Here is a 16,542-nt window from a genome sequence, read left to right as displayed (position 1 = left end):
AGTAAATTAAAAATAATTTCAATTAATATAAACTACCACAACTGAACCAGGAAGAAAAAGAAAACCTGAACAGACCCATAACCAGTAAGGAGATTGAAACAGTCATCAAAAATCTCCAAACAGGGACGCCTGGGTGGCTCAGTTGGTTAAGCAGCTGCCTTCAGCTCAGGTCATGATCCCAGCGTCCTGGGATCGAGTCCCATATCGGGCTCCTTGCTCCGCAGGGAGCCTGCTTCTCCGTCTGACTCTGCCTTCCACTCTGTCTGCCTGTGCTCGCTCTCGCTCGCTCTCTCTGACAAATAAATAAAATCTTTAAAAAAAAAATTAAAAAAAAAAAAATCTCCAAACAAACAAGAGCCCAGGGCCAGAAGGCTTCCCAGGGGAATTCTACCAAACATTTAAAGAAGAATTAATTCCTATTCTCCTGAAACTGTTAAAAAAACACAAAAGGAAGGAAAACTTCCAAACTCATTTTATGAAGCTAGCATCACCTTGATCCCCAAACCAGACAAGGATCCCATCAAAAAAGAGAATTACAGACCAATATCCTTGATGAACATAGATGCGAAAATTCTCACCAAAATACTAGCCAATAGGATCCAACAGTATGTTAAAAGGATTATTCACCACAACCAAGTGGGATTTATTCCAGGACTGCAAGGTTGGTTCAACATCTGCAAATCAATGTGATACAATACATTAATAAAATAAAGAACAAGAACTGTATGATACTCTCAATAGATGCTGAAAAAGCACTTGACAAAGTACAGCATCCCTTCCTGATCAAAACTTTTAAAAGTGTAGGGATAGAGGGCACATACCTCAATAGCTTCAAAGCCAACTATGAAAAACCCATCGCAGGGGCACCTGGGTGGCTCATTGAGTTAAATTCTCTGCCTTTGGCTCAGGTCATGATCTCAGGGTCCTGGGATTGAGCCCCGCATTGGACTCTCTGCTCAGTGGAGAGACTGCTTCCCCCTCTCTCTGCCTGCCTCTCTGCCTACTTGTGGCCTCTGTGCCTACTTGTTATCTCTCTCTCTGTCAAATAAATAAATAAAATCTAAAAAAAAAAAAAAGAAATAGTTAAAAAAGAAAAAAAGAAAAACCCACCGCAAATATCATTCTCGATGGAGAAAAACTGAGCTTTTCCGCTAAGGTCAGGAACACGGCAGGGATGTCCGTTATCACCACTGCCATTCAACATAGTACTAGAAGTCCTAGCCTCAGCAATCAGACAATGAAAAGAAATTAAAGGCATCTAAATCAGCATAGAAGAAATCAAACTATCACTCCTTGCAGATGCTATGATACTTTATGTGGAAAACCCAAAGACCACTCCAAATCTGCTAGAACTTGTAGAGGAATTCAGAAAAGTGTCAGGATATAAAATCAATGCACAGAAAGCAGTTGCATTTCTTTACACCAACAACAAGACAGAAGAAAGAGAAATTAAGGAGTCAATCCCATTTACAATTGCACCCAAAACCATAAGATACCTAGGAATAAATCTAACCAAAGAGGCAAAAAAAGTCTATACTCAAAAACTATGACATACTTACGAAAGAAATTGAGGAAGACACAAAGAAATGGAAAAATGTTCCATGCTCCTGGATTGAAAGAACAAATATTGTGAAAATGTCTATGCTACCTAAAGCAATCTACACATTTAATGCAATTCCTATCAAAATACCATCCATTTTTTTCAAAGAAATGGAACAAATAATCCTAAAATTTATATGGAACCAGAAAAGACCTTGAAAGCCAGGGGAATATTGAAAAAGAAAGCCAAAGTTGTTGGCATCACAATTCCAGATTTCAAGCACTATTACGAAGCTGTCATCATCAAGACAGTATGGTACGGACACAAAAACAAACCCATAGATCAATGGAACAGAATAGAGAGCCCAGAAATAGACCCTCAACTCTACGGTCAACTAATCTTCAACAAAGCAGGAAAGAATGTCCAATGGAAAAAAGACAACCTCTTCAACAAATGGTGTTGGGAAAATTGGACAGTTACATGCAAAAGAATGAAACTGGACCATTTCCTTACACCACACAAGAAAATAGACTCAAAATGAATGAAGGACCTCAGTGTGAGAAAGGAATCCATCAAAATCCTTGAGAACACAGGCAGCAACCTCTTCCACCTCAGCCACAGCAACTTCTTCCTAGGAACATCACCAAAGGCAAGGGAAACAAGAGCAAAAATGAACTACTGGGACTTCATCAAGATGAAAAGCTTTTGCACAGCAAAGGAAACAGTTAACAAAACCAAAAGACAACTGACAGAATGGGAGAAGATATTTGCAAACGACATATTAGATAAAGGGCTAGTATCCAAAATCTATAAAGAGTTTATCAAACTCACACTCAACAAATAATCCAATCAAGAAATGGGCAGAAGACATGAACAGACATTTCTGCAAAGAAGACATCCAGAAGCCCAACAGACACATGAAAAAGTGCTCCACATGACTCAGCATCAGGGAAATACAAATTAAAACCACAATGAGATACCACCTCACATCAGTCAGAATGGCTAAAATAGGGACGCCTGGGTGGCTCAGTTGGTTGAGCGGCTGCCTTCGGCTCAGGTCATGATCCCAGTGTCCTGGGATCGAGTCCCGCATCGGGCTCCTTGCTTGGCGGGGAGCCTGCTTCTCCCTCTGCCTCTGCCGGCCACTCTGTCTGCCTGTGCTTGCTCTCGCTTCTCTCTCTATGACAAATAAATAAATAAAATCTTAAAAAAAAAAAAAAAAGAATGGCTAAAATAACAAGTCAGGGAATGACAGATGCTGGCAAGGATGTGAAGAAAGGCGAACCCTCCTATATTACTGGTGGGAATGCAAGCTGGTGCAACCACTCTGGAAAACAGCATAGAAGTTCCTCAAAAAGTTGAAAATAGAGCTACCCTATGACCCAGAAATTGCACTACAGGGTATTTACCCTAAAGATACAAACGTAGTGATCCGAAGGGGCACAGATTTATAGCAGCAATGTCCACAATAGCCAAATTATGGAAAGAACCTAGATGTCCATCATCAGATGAATGGATAAAGAAGATGTGGTGTACACACGCACACACACACGCGCGCACACACACACACACACACACACACACACTGGAATACTATGCAGCCATCAAAAGAAATAAAATCGTGCCATTTGCGACAACCTGGATGGAACTAGAGGGTATTTCGCTTAGCAAAATAAGTCAATCGAAGAAAGACAACTGTTATATGATCTCCCGGATATGAGAAAGTGGAGATGCAATGTTGGGGGGCTGGGGGGTAAGAAAAGAATAAATGAAACAAGAATGGGATTGGGAGGGAGACAAACCATAAGAGACTCTTAATTTCACAAAACAAACTGAGGGTTGGCGGGGGAAGGGTGTAGGGAGAGGGTGGTTGGGTTATGGACATGGGGAGGGTATATGCTATGATGAGTGCTGTGAAGTGTGTAAACCTGTAAACCTGGTGATTCACAGACCTGTACCCCTGAGGCTAATAATATATGATTATAAAAAAATTTAAAAACTGGGGCGCCTGGGTGGCTCAGTGGGTTAAGCCGCTGCCTTCGGCTCAGGTCATGATCTCAGGGTCCTGGGATCGAGTCCCGCATCGGGCTCTCTGCTCAGCAGGGAGCCTGCTTCCCCCTCTCTCTCTCTCTGCCTGCCTCTATGCCTATCTGTGATCTCTCTCTGTCAAATAAATAAATAAAATCTTTAAAAAAAAATTTAAAAACTGTTAAAAAATAATAATTTCAATTAAAAATAATAAAACTGGCGTGCCTGGATGGCTCAGTCAGTTACGCATCTGTGTTCAGCTCAGGTCATGATCTCGGGGTCCTGGGATCAAGCCCTATATCAGGCTCTCTGCTCAGCAGGGGGACTGCTTCCTCCCCCACTTTCTCTCTGCCTGCTTCTCTGCCTGCTTGTGATCTCTCTGTCTCTGTCAAATAAATAAAATCTTAAAAAAAAAAAAAAAGAGCGAAAGCTAAGACATTCCTGAAGAACAAGAGGCAAGAGGTGACACGTTCTATGAGAAATCAAAATGTAGGCTAAAGCCATAACAATGAAGATGGTGTGAAATTGGCAGGGCATATGTATATATAGAGAGGCATGGAATAGAGTAGAAAGCTCAGAAACGGACAAACACATATAGACACACTTAACATATGCTGCAGATAACTGGAGAAAGGACAGAGTATTAATTAGTAAGTGGTGCTGGTATAGTTAATTATCCACAAGAAAAGACAAATACATGAGTGTAATTTTGTAAACGACTATTTTTCAATCACAGTATCATTAGTCTGTCTGGCATGACCTCAGGCAAGTCCACTCCTATCAGGAGTGACATTCCAAGAGTTTAGGGATTATCTCTAAGAAGCTAAGGGCAAAGGCTAGACCTCTTTTGAGGGAAGACCACATTCTTTGGTACACAACTATAAATTCATAGGGAAAAATCTCAGAGGTGCCTAATAAACAGGAAAAATGTCCAACTTCACTAGTAATTAAGCCTTGCAAATTAAAACCACAGTGATAAACTATTTTATACTCGGGAGTTTGGCAAAAAATAAAAAGTATGATGATAACAAGTGTTGAGGATAGAGTCATGGGTATTCTCACACACTCATAGAACATAAACTAGAGAAAAAATTTGCAGAGCAATTTAACAATATCTAGTAAAATAGAAAACGTGTATAGCTCTAGAGTCAGTCTTATATAAAGTAGATGAAATGCACAAAAATATCCACAACGACATTGTTTGTCATCACTATAATCTGGAGACATCCTAAATGCCTATTACCAGGAGAATAGATGAATTAATTGTGGCATAAAGTTTTAAAAAGTATATATTATTTAAAGATACCTACATATGTCTTACAGTTTTAAAGAAATGCAAGGCAGTGATAAACAGCTAATTAAGGAAAATGAACATCTTCAGGGGAATGAAGGGGGAGGTGATTAGTGGGCACAGAAATGGGGTTTGGCTGGGTTGGCAAAATTTCATTTCTAAAGTGAGGTAGTTGGGTACAGGGATATCTGTTGTATCATTCTTTGTACCTTTTGTATGTATGTATGTATGTATGTATGTACGTATTTGAGAAGGAGAGAGAGCATGAGTGGCGGGGAGCAGGGGTAGAGGGAGAGGAAGAAGCAGGCTCTCCATTGAGTAGGGAACCCGACATGGGGCTTAATCTCATGACCCCAGGATCAAGACCTGAGCCAAAGGCAGATGCTTAACTGACTGAGCCAGCCAGGAGCCCCAGTACCTTTTGTAGTCTTAAATGGTGTACAGTACATTGAAATTGAATATATATGTCTCTGTGTATATGTGTGTATATGCATATATATATATATATACATGTGTGTGTATATACGCACATACACACACATGAATATATATATACATACACATACACACAGATATGAATATATCATAGCCTGTTTTGTAGATGTATTAATCAGGTTGTACCTTTATTGTCCAATAATTGCCTTTACAGCACAAATGTTGAAAAAGAAGGCAGTCCACAATTTTACTTTTTTTTTTTTTTTTAAGATTTATTTGAGAGACAGTGAGAGCGAGAGCGAGAGCGAGAGAGAGAGGGAGCACAAGCCGGGGAGGGGGGTCAGAAGGGTAAGGCAGAGGGAGAGGGAGAAGCAGGCTCTCTGTTGAGCAGGGAACCCACCTCTGGGCTTGATCCCAGGACTCCGGGATTGTGACCTGAGCTGAAGGTAGACGCTTAACTGACGGAACCACCCAGGCACCCTGATGGTTTTACATTTATACATGGAAAGTGGAAAAGCAATTTTTACACCTTTAAAACATGTAGGTTTACTAAGCTGTACATTCAGTTCCCGCCTAGAACGGCAACACAGGGATGTCTTTCTTGTTGGGATCTGGGCTGCAGTACTGCTTTACAGGTGATATGGTCTGATAGTTAGGGAGAAGATGTTTTCCAGGGCCAATCACATTAGGTATTATGGGAGATTTAAAGGACAGATATGGCAGAATCTTTGCCTTTAATCATTCAGAATATATCTAGGGAAGGCAGGAAGAGTATCAGGGCAACTAATAAAATGGGGTAGTAAATGATAAACAGGGTGCAGAAAACCTCCCAGTGACTTGAAGGTCTTGGAGGGGTAGGCAGGAGATTGGAGTACTCAGAGGTTGGCACATGAATTTTTAAAAGCAGCTCACAAGAACCACAGTGTAATTAGCCTTATTCATCATGATGAGGTATTTGATCAAAGCTCTTATGGAAGTAAAACTTGTTTCTAAAAAATAATTTTTAATATTATGCCAATCTTCTATATCCTTTTTAAAAACAGGTAAGCACTCAGAGAATTTTTAAGACTTCTTTAGAAATCACTCCAAAAAAAAAAAAAAAAAAAAAGAAAAAGAAAATCACTCCAGCTCTATTATTTAACTTTACTCTGAGAGCAGCCTGTAATCACTGACATTTCCAGACTTTGACTCCTAAAGACTTAAAATGCCACATGTGAATGTATTTACTAACTTGATGTAAACAAAGAATAGCTTCATAATTCCAAAAACATGCAAAAATCTCTCATAAGCACAACATTCGTCATTCTTTCTGCTTAAACCAGTATACTTTTCTCTCCATTTTTCTAGACTGAAAGCTCATATTTTGATATTTTGTTGTTCATATCTGTATTGGCCAGTATGAGGGCCTCCTGTCAATTAGAGCTGTATGCCACACAAAAAGAAAACAAAGCAAAGAAATGCTTTCAAAAATGCACTGGAGGGGGGCGCCTGGGTGGCTCAGTGGGTTAAAGCCTCTGCCTTTGGTTCAGGTCATGATCTCAGGGTCCTGGGATTGAGCCCCTCATCGGGCTCTCTGCTCAAGCGGGAGCCTGCTTTCTCCTCTCTCTCTGCCTGCCTTTCTGCCTACCTGTGATCTCTGTCTGTCAAATAAATAAATAAAATATTTTTTTAAAAATGCATTGGAAGATTAATGACTCAGGAACAATAGATGTTGGTGAGGATATGGAGAATTACTACCTCTAACAGTGTTGGTGGGAATGTAAACTGGTGCAGCCACTCTGGAAAACAGTATGGAGGTTCCTCAAAACATTAAAAACAGGGCTACCCTATGACCCAGCAATTGCTCTACTATTTATCCAAAGGATATAAAAATAGTGATTTGAAGGGGCACATGCATCCCAATGTTTATAGCAGGACTATCCACAATAGCCAAAAGAGCCCAAATGTCCATTGACTGATGAATGGACAAAGAAGATGTGGTATCTATATACAATCGAATATTATTCAGCCATCAAAAAGTATGAAATCTTGCCATCTGCAACAACATGAATGGAGCTAGAGAGTATAATGCTCAGTGAAATAAATCAGATACAGAAAAATACCTTATGATCTCACTCATATGTGGAATTTAAGAACAGAACAAATGAACATAGGGGAAGGGAAGGAAAAATAAAATAAATAAAAACAGAGAGGAAGGCAAACTGTAAGAGACTCTTAACTAGGGAAAAAACTGAGGGTTGCTAGAGGGGAGGTGGGTGGAGTATGGGGTAACTGGGTGATGGGGATTAAGTAAGTAGAGCACTTGTTATTATTGAGCACAGGGTGTTATACACAAGTGATAAATCACTAAATTCTACCCCTGAAACTAATACTAAAACAAAACAACAAAAACAAACAAAAAAATGTATTGGAGGGGTGCCTGGCTGGCTCGTTGGTAGACCATGTGACTCTTGATCTCAAGCTTGTATGCCTGAATACCATGTTGGATATAGAGATTACATAAAAACAAAACTGAAATAATAATAATAATAGGGGCATCTGGGTGGCTCAGTGAGTTAAGCCTCTGCCTTCAGCTCAGGTCATGATCTCAGGGTCCTGGGATTGAGCCTCACATCTGGGCTCTCTGCTCGGCAGGGGGCCTGCTTCCCCCACTCTCTTTCTGCCTACCTCTCTGCCTACTTGTGATCTCTTTCTCTGCCAAATTAAAAAAAAAAAAAACTTTAAAAAATTAAAAAAAAAAAGTATATTGCAGAATATATTTTTCCAAAGACAAACAGATGGACAATGGGTACATGAAGAGATGATCAATACCACCTATCATCAGGAAAATGGAAATCAAAACCACAATGAGATATCACCTCACACCTATCAGAATGGCTAAAATAAAAAAAAAAAAAAAAAACAAGAAGTAACAGTGTTGGCAAGGATGTGGAGAAAAGGGATCTCTCAAGTACTTGGTGAGAATGTAATTGGTGCAGCCACTATGGAAAAGAGTATGGAGGTTCTTCAAAAAACTGAAAGGAGAGCTACAATAAGATCCAGCAATTCTACTTTAGATTATTTATAAAAAAAAAAAAATGAAAACACAAACTCAAAAAGATATCTGTACTTTCGTATACATTGTAGCATGATTTACAATAGTCAAGACTTAGAAGCAACCTAAAGTGTCCATCAAAGGATGAATGGATAAAGAAAATGCATCTAGTGTGTGTGTGTGTGTGTACACACACACATATACGTGCACATACTCAATGGAATATTACTTAGCCAAAGAAAGAATGAAATCTTGCTATTTGCTGTTTACATGGATGGAACTTGAGGGCATTATACTAAGTGAAATAGGTTAGATAAAAAGAGATAAATACTTCATTCTCTCATTTATATGTAAAATTTTAAAACAAAACCAAGTTCAGGGCCCCTGTGTGACTCAGTCCGGTTAAATGTCTGCCTTCAGCTCAGTTCATGGTCCTGGGGTCCTGGGGTCCTGGGATGGAGCCCCACCCGGGGCTCCCTGCTCAGTGGGGAGTCTGCTTCTCCCCCTCCTTCCCACTCTTGCTCCTTCTCACTATCTCTGTCTCTCTCAAATAAATAAAATATTAAAAAAACAAAAAAACAAAACAAAAACCAAGTTCATGAATACAGAGAGCAGACAGTTGGTTGCCTGTGGCATGGGTAGGCAAAATGGGTGAAATGGGTCAAAAAGTACAATTTCCAGTTTTAAAATAAATAAGTCATAGGAATGTCATGCATAGATGACTGTAGTTAATAATACTTTACTGTGGAGTACCTGGCTCAGGCTCTTGAGTGCTGGACTCTTGATTTAGGCTCAGGTTATGATCTCCATCAGGGGATCGAGCCCTGTGCCAGTTCCATGCTCAGTGTGGAGCCTCCTTGTCCCTCTCCCTCCCTGCCACTCTGTCTTTCCTTCCACTCCCCTCCTTAGCCCCCTCTTCCCCAATTCTCTTGCTCTAAAATAATTAATAAAGAAAATCTTTAAATAATACCTTACTGCATTTTTTTTTAAGAGAGGGAGAGAGTTAAGGGGGGAGGGGCAGAAGGAGAAGGAGAGAGAGAGCCACAGGCTCCACACCCAGGGCAGAGCCCAGTGAAGGGCTGGATGTGGGGATCCACGTGGAGCTTGATTCTCCACCTAACAACCCGAGATTGTGACCCAAGCTGCAATCAGGAGTTGGTACTTAACCAACTGAGCCACCGAGGCACCCCACCTTACTGTATATTTGAAAGAGCTGAGAGTGGATCTTGAAAATTCTCATCACAAGAAAATCAAATTTTATAACTATGTATGGCGATAGTGTTAACTGGACTGATTATGATGATCATTTTGCAATATATACAAATATCAAATCATTATATTATATACCTGAAACTAATATAATGTTATGTCAGTTATACCTTAATAAAAAAAATACTGGAAACCATGATCCATGTATGTTGTATAATTAGGAAAATAAAATATAGTATTAGAACCATTCTGGCAGGGACGCCTGGGTGGCTCAGTTGGTTGAGCGGCTGCCTTCGGCTCAGGTCATGATCCCAGCGTCCTGGGATCGAGTCCCACATCGGGCTCCCTGCTTGGCGGGGAGCCTGCTTCTCCCTCTGCCTCTGCCTGCCACTCTGTCTGCCTGTGCTTGCTCTCGCTTCTCTCTCTATGACAAATAAATAAATAAAATCTTAAAAAAAAAAAAAAAAAAAAAGAACCATTCTGGCAAAGAGACCTTTGACCAAAGAGAAATAATTTAAGCATCTTTCCACTACTTTGTGGAAAGAAAACATATTCATTTACTAATATTGATAAACTATTCTTTTTTAAAAAAGATTTTATTTATTTATTTGAGAGAGAGTGAGCGAGAGAGACAGGGAGAAGGGCAGAGGAAGCAGATTCCTCAGGGAGCAGGGAGCCTCATGTGGGGCTTGATGGTAGGGGGCTGAATCCCTGGTCTCCAGGATCATGACCTGAGCCAAAGGCAGGTGCCAACTGAGCCAGCCAGGCACCCCACTGAGATATTATTCTAATATTTATTTAGAATCTATATGCTACAGTAAAAATTATAAAATTCATTATGTAAGTTTGTTTATGTTATTTTGTTTTAAGATAGAAAAGTGAACCACTCATAGGGTATATAATAACAGATGTGAGACTATACCTGGATACAAAAATACTGAATTTTGAGCCAGGTGGATGTATTATCTACTTAATAAATAGTTATTTTTATAAGTAATAATCAAATTGTCATTGATTACAACCTTCTCTACATTACAGATACTTACAGAAGACTCAACTAAAAACCCAGTTCAGCAAAGACTATCAACCTCATTGCTTTATAATGCCAGTTCTCCTGTCCTCTTGAACAGTATTATTTTCTATTTCCCACACAGAAAGCAAATAGGCTCACACCAGTAATCAGGCAAATGTAAATCAGAACAATGAGATGGGCAGCGCATGTGACTCTTGATCTCAGGGTTCTGAGTTTGAGCCTCCATGTTGGGTATAGAGATTATTTAAAAAGAAAAGAAAAGATACTTAGAAACAAAACAAAAACGAGATGCTATTTTCCTTATCATGTGAGAGGGAGTTACAGAGTAGGTGCTGCCAGCAGCACAGGTCAGGTGGGATTCTGAGGTGGTCAGAGAACATCACACAGCAGTTAATACTTGAACAGTTGTGAAAAAGAGTAAGAAAAGTATAAGAAAAGTGGTGGCAAGAGCCTCCAGAAAGAGGACATAGAAAGTGCAAGATGAGAGAGGAGCACAGCCCTTTGGGGACTCTGGAAAGGTATGTGGCTGTGCAATGCAGGGAAGGAATTGCTGCCTTGATGAGGCCAGAATCAGGTCTCAGAGACCTTGAATGCTTTCTAAATACCATGATCCCAGTGGAGAGAGCCAGACCTTCCTAAAGGAATAACTGACTCCAGGGTGGAGTCAAGGAAAGGACAAGTTAAACTTGGAACATCTTGGGCCAGAAAGTAAGAACACATTAAAAAATTGATGGGGCATGTCAACAGGACAAAGAAACTAATATGAAGTGCCATCCACTAGTCAAATCTGGGACAATTTGGGCATCAAAATATATAATGACACTATGGGATTATAACCCATTATAGAAAACAGGATATGAATAATTAATAATCACCCATCCATCCATACGTATACATACATTGTACATACATATAAACAAAAAAGCACTCCTCTTCCCAAAGAATGCCAATTAATAAATGTAGAACATAATTAGAAAGTCACCAGTCTGTACCATTATAGTAACAACTGATTCAGAATCATCAATGTATACTAAACCACTGGGTGGAAGTTTGGGGTCTTAAAGTATCTCCCCACAAATTATTAATTACAAGAGGAAAAGTTACACTTTTTAGTGGAAAAAACTGGCAGGTAACACCTTAATGAACCCGGTGATCAAAGTTCATAATTATCCAGAAAAAGGCAAACTTCATCTTGGGTCTCCTAACCTGACATATCAAGAACACACCATCAGGGCTGGAAACTGCAAAAATGAACATCCTTGGGCTAATTGTTAGAAAAAGGACTGCTTCCTGGGTCAGGGAGAAAAATGCTCAAAAGGACATTATTAGGATAATTGGTGAATTGTGAAGACAGACCATGAAATATTTGATAACTGTACTGTAGGAATGTTAAATTTCCTGAATTTGACAATAACATTATGGTTATGTAGGAAAATGTCCCCCTTCTTAGGGGAGCAGTTATGATGTCTGGAACATTTTCTCAAATGGTTCAGATATTAAGATTTCCCCCCTAAATTAACTTATAGTTTTGAAATTTTCAAACTGAACTAAAATAATAATAACAATGACTCTCATAGAAATGTGTAGGATGGTCCAGAAGATAAATTCAAGACTCTCTAAATGGGGCAGGGAGTTGTTAGAACATTTTAGTTGATAAAATGATATGATTAGATTTGCCATTTTGAAAGTTTACTATGGAACAGCATCGAGCATGGGCCAGGAAATGGACATGCTGGCCAAAGCACAAGTTTGATCTGCAAACTCTTCACTTATAAACATATTGTACTGTCATTTTGGCAGCTAGATTGAAGTCAGAAACATGTTCTTTTTTATATAATATTTAGTAGTACATAAGCTAAAAGGATTACATTAATACATTAAACGTAAAAACATAATTGCTTTTCTTTCCATAAATATTATTAAATGATAATTCAATTTTATGGACGATTTCTAGAAGCTGACTGCCTATATTATGGGTCATTTCAGCTTTCTGTTTTTGTCTTTTGTGTAGCCCCTAACTTTGGATAAAACAGTTGACTGCTCAGTTGAATCTGCGTTTAAAAATGAAATTAGGGCTGCCTACGTGGTGCAGTCAGTTAAACACAGGACTCTTGGTTTCAGCTCAGGTCATGATCTCAGGGTCCTGATCTCAGGGTCAGATCAAGCCCTGTGTTGCAGGGAGTCGGCCTGAAACTCTCCCTCCCCCCACTCTCAAATAAATAAATAAATCTTAAAAAATGAAATTGATGGAGAATCCAACTTAATTTGTCCATTTGTGCCCTGATATTATTGAAGAAGGGGAAAAAAAGATAGTAAAATCCTCCCACCAAATAAGAATGTGCATTTTAATCTTTACTGTCCTCCCTATTACTATGGAAAATAGTGGGTGAGAGGGAAAAACAAGACTGGGCTAGGATCTCTTCATAGACAAGAGAATTTGTAACAAAAAGACAGAAAAACCACTCAATATATTGGAATTGCTGACTAGTTCTCTTCTAAATTCTTTTCAGGAAATATTCTCCCAGACACAACAGGAGATAAAGAATAAATTGCTTTTACACTTCTGAAGCTACAGAAGTGACTTGAAATTGATGCCTTTAATTTACTTCTAACTGTGTGGATAAGGGCAGAGTCAGACAAGGGATGTCTTTCTTGTCCTGCAACAATTGGAAAGACAAATGTGTGTAGTGAAGGTGAAGGAGGCTATTAGCTACTTCACATTACCTGATTATCTCTGTTGATTACTACCCACAGCCCGCTCAGTTCTACCACTCTCAAGCCCCATGGGAGGAGGTCTGGTGGAGTGGGGCCGGCAGCTAGGGCCAAAATGCAGGGACAATTTGCTTTAGACCCAACAACTTGGGTCTGCAACAAATTTGTAGCTCAGTGCCATCTGAGGAAGAGGACCAAGACCCCAGCCAGGACAGCCTGTCCCATTCAGTCAAAGTGAGTGGGAGGGAATGTTCTGAAGCTGAGGTATGGTGCCAAAGGGCTGTCAGGGGTGAGATGGAGGGCATCAAGCAGGGGCAAAGGAAGGGTGGCAGATGGATTGGAATGGCAAGGGGGTTGGTCTGGGCATGGGTTTGGCATAGGATTCATGCTTACGTTTGCATGGATGGTATTTCTGCAAGGACCACTGATTCTGTATCTTATTTTGGGTGGTGGTTACACAGGTGCATATAGTTTTAAAACCCACTGAACTAACATCCAAATCTTAGCTTCTACTGCATGTTAATTATATCTCAATTTTTTAAAAGCCCACTGTAAGTAAATATAGCAGGAAATTACTGTAGCTGAAATCACAATCCTTATGGTGCCCTAGAGCTTACAAAATGAGGTAAGGAGAGACTGCACTGCCCCAAACTCCAGACTAAGATAAAGAAAAGAATTAGTTTAGTTTAGTTCCAAAGTTCTGTTGGGCCTTGGTGTAAATGAAAGTGTCCCAGATGTAGTAGATTCTGCTTTGGTCAGCCAGTAATAGGTGTAATTTCTTTTGCCCCAGTAGGCCTCTGGGCCTTGTAAGAAGCAAAGAGGAGGAACTGAAATTAGTCTGGACAGTAATTTAAAATACTATCTCCCTTGTGAACAAAAGAAGCTGAGAAGTCTATGTTTAATGAAAATTGTTTGCATTCCTATGAATTTAGGCCATACTGTCTTCTAGTAACAGTGGTAGGATCAAAGAACAATACAAAAAATCATGCTCATAATAAGCCTATGATGGTTTACTTATTGAAGTAAGAAAGGACTTAAATAAATTCAAAGATAGACTTTTCCCTTACCAGTCAGGGTAGTCTGTGACTCTTGATCTCTTGGTTATTAGCTCAAGTCCCACAGTGGGTGGAGACATTACTTAAAAATAAAATCTTGAAAAAAAAAAATCTTAAAAAAGGACTGGTTGAATTGATCAGACATTAAAACACATAAAACTTTAGTAGTAACATGAATATAGTAACATGCTCAGCTTTACTAGTGATCAGAGAAATACAATGAAAATTACAATAAGCTATTACTTTTTCTTCTCAAACTTAAAAATATTGGTTATATCTAGTGATCACAGGGTGTACAAAAACAGGTACTCTAAAATATTATTGGTGTCCAGCAAAATTTAAAAAACAGATACTCTTCAATCCAGCAATTCCACCTTCTCTGGATATACATATGTTAGGATATTCAATGCAGGACTGTTTGTAATAGTGCCCCCACCGAATACAACCTGAATGTCTATCCATAGGAAAATAAATTATGGAAAACATAAAAGAGAAATCCATGCACCCATTAGAGTGAATGAAGTTGGCTATAAAGACTGCCAAGGAAAATGTTCAGGATCCAGTATTAGGTAAAACAAACAATCCCCCCGCAAAAAACCTCACTTCACAGAACAATATGCATACTATGAAACAATTTATTTAAAAAATCTTTTAAATCTAAATACAGACTGTTTATTTTTATTTGATTTATATGAGAGAGAAAGCAAGAGACAGAGCATGAGCAGGGAAAGGGGTAGAAAGTGAGGAAGAGGGAGAAGCGGACTCCCCACTGAGCAGGGAGCCCAAGGAACACAGGGCTCAATCCAAGGATCCTGGGATCATGACCTGAGCCAAAGGCAGACACTTAACCAACTGAGCCACCCAGGCACCCCTGAATACAGACTGTTAAAGGTGGTTATTTATGAGGATAGGATTGGAGTATGGGGATGAAGGAGAGCTTTTTTGGTATATACACACACACACATATGTAGTATATATTAAATATTTATACACACATATATAAGTAAATATCAAATATATTTGATTTTTATTTATATTTCTAAAAAATACAGACACATTCATGCATTATTTAGTCATTTGGGATAAAAACAAAGAAAAAGAAAAATCTCCTACTCAATAATCTTTGAGTTAAAAAGCCACTATCACAAAATTATACCTACATTTAAGAAGCTACTGATGAGGAGGATGAGCATGTATATTCATTCAGTCTTGGTAGAAACATTTAGCCAAGGATAGCCTGCTGATCCTTATGCATGCTTTTCCATTTCTCCCAGGTTACTAAACTCTACTGTACTGATACAATGAACATCTGACAATAAGTCAGATGAGTGTTAGCATTTTTCAAAAGGTGAAGTGAGAATGAGCTAGGCCCTGCTCACTCGGTGCCCCAGGCACAGGCGTAGGCTTTGGGGTGAAAGCATTCTTAGTCATTCTCTAATCTCAAGACTCAGTATAACCAGAATCCTCACCATTCTCGAGCACCTTCCATCCCAGCATTCCATTATTATAATTATTGTTGTTGTGTGGGAGGAAGTGTACCTAACTTCAAATCCCAAATTAATATCAGGAATATTGTTTTAAAAATCTGCAGTGTTATGGGACACCCGGTGGCTTTGTCGGTTAAGCATCTACCTTTGGCTGGGGTCATGATCCCAGGGTTCTGGGACTGAGTCCGTTTCAGGTTCCTTGCCTTGCAGGGAGCCTGCTTCTCTCTCTGCTTGCCCCTCCCCCTTCTCGTGCGCTCTCTCTCGCGCGCGCGCTCTCTCTCTCTCTCTCTCTCTCTCTCCCCCTTTCTCTGACAAAAACAAAACAAAACAAAACAACAAAAAAAACTACGTTAACATGTTATCTGAAGTCCAAAAAAAAAAAAAATCATCAAACTGTATGACATTTACACAACTATACAGGTTATTTCAAAAATGGACCTACAAGGAAAGGTCCCTTCAAACCCTGTCCTTAACCTGTGAAGAATGGTGCTGACCCCAGGAAAGAGCCACGGATTTTCAAACCAAATTCACTGTAGGACCTAGGATAACTGGCTTGACCTGACAAATGAGGGATTCCTCATCTACAAAATAAAAATGATAATATTTAACAGGGCATTTGTGTGAAGCCCCTATCACCTGTGTACAGCATGTGGTGATAGCTTAATAAATAATCCATTTTCTCCCCTTTTTACAATTCTAAGAGATTTTCAGTCTCAGG

The 16,542-nt window shown here is 39.4% G+C and overlaps 1 long non-coding RNA gene across 1 annotated transcript in view; it reads left to right on the top strand.

Annotated features, from left to right (window-relative positions):
* The first annotated feature begins 365 nt into the window (after positions 1-365).
* LOC309847296 overlaps positions 366-16,542 on the top strand; it is a 202,222-nt gene continuing 186,045 nt past the window's right edge. Inside the window, exon 1 of the long non-coding RNA XR_014302382.1 lies at positions 366-2,573. This is a non-coding gene — a long non-coding RNA (uncharacterized lncRNA). The remainder of the gene's footprint in view (positions 2,574-16,542) is intronic.

The sequence above is a fragment of the Mustela nivalis genome, assembly GCF_964662115.1.
Source record: "Mustela nivalis genome assembly, chromosome: 13".
NCBI classification, from domain to species: Eukaryota; Metazoa; Chordata; class Mammalia; order Carnivora; family Mustelidae; genus Mustela; species Mustela nivalis.
This window is presented reverse-complemented; position numbering and strand designations above follow the sequence as displayed.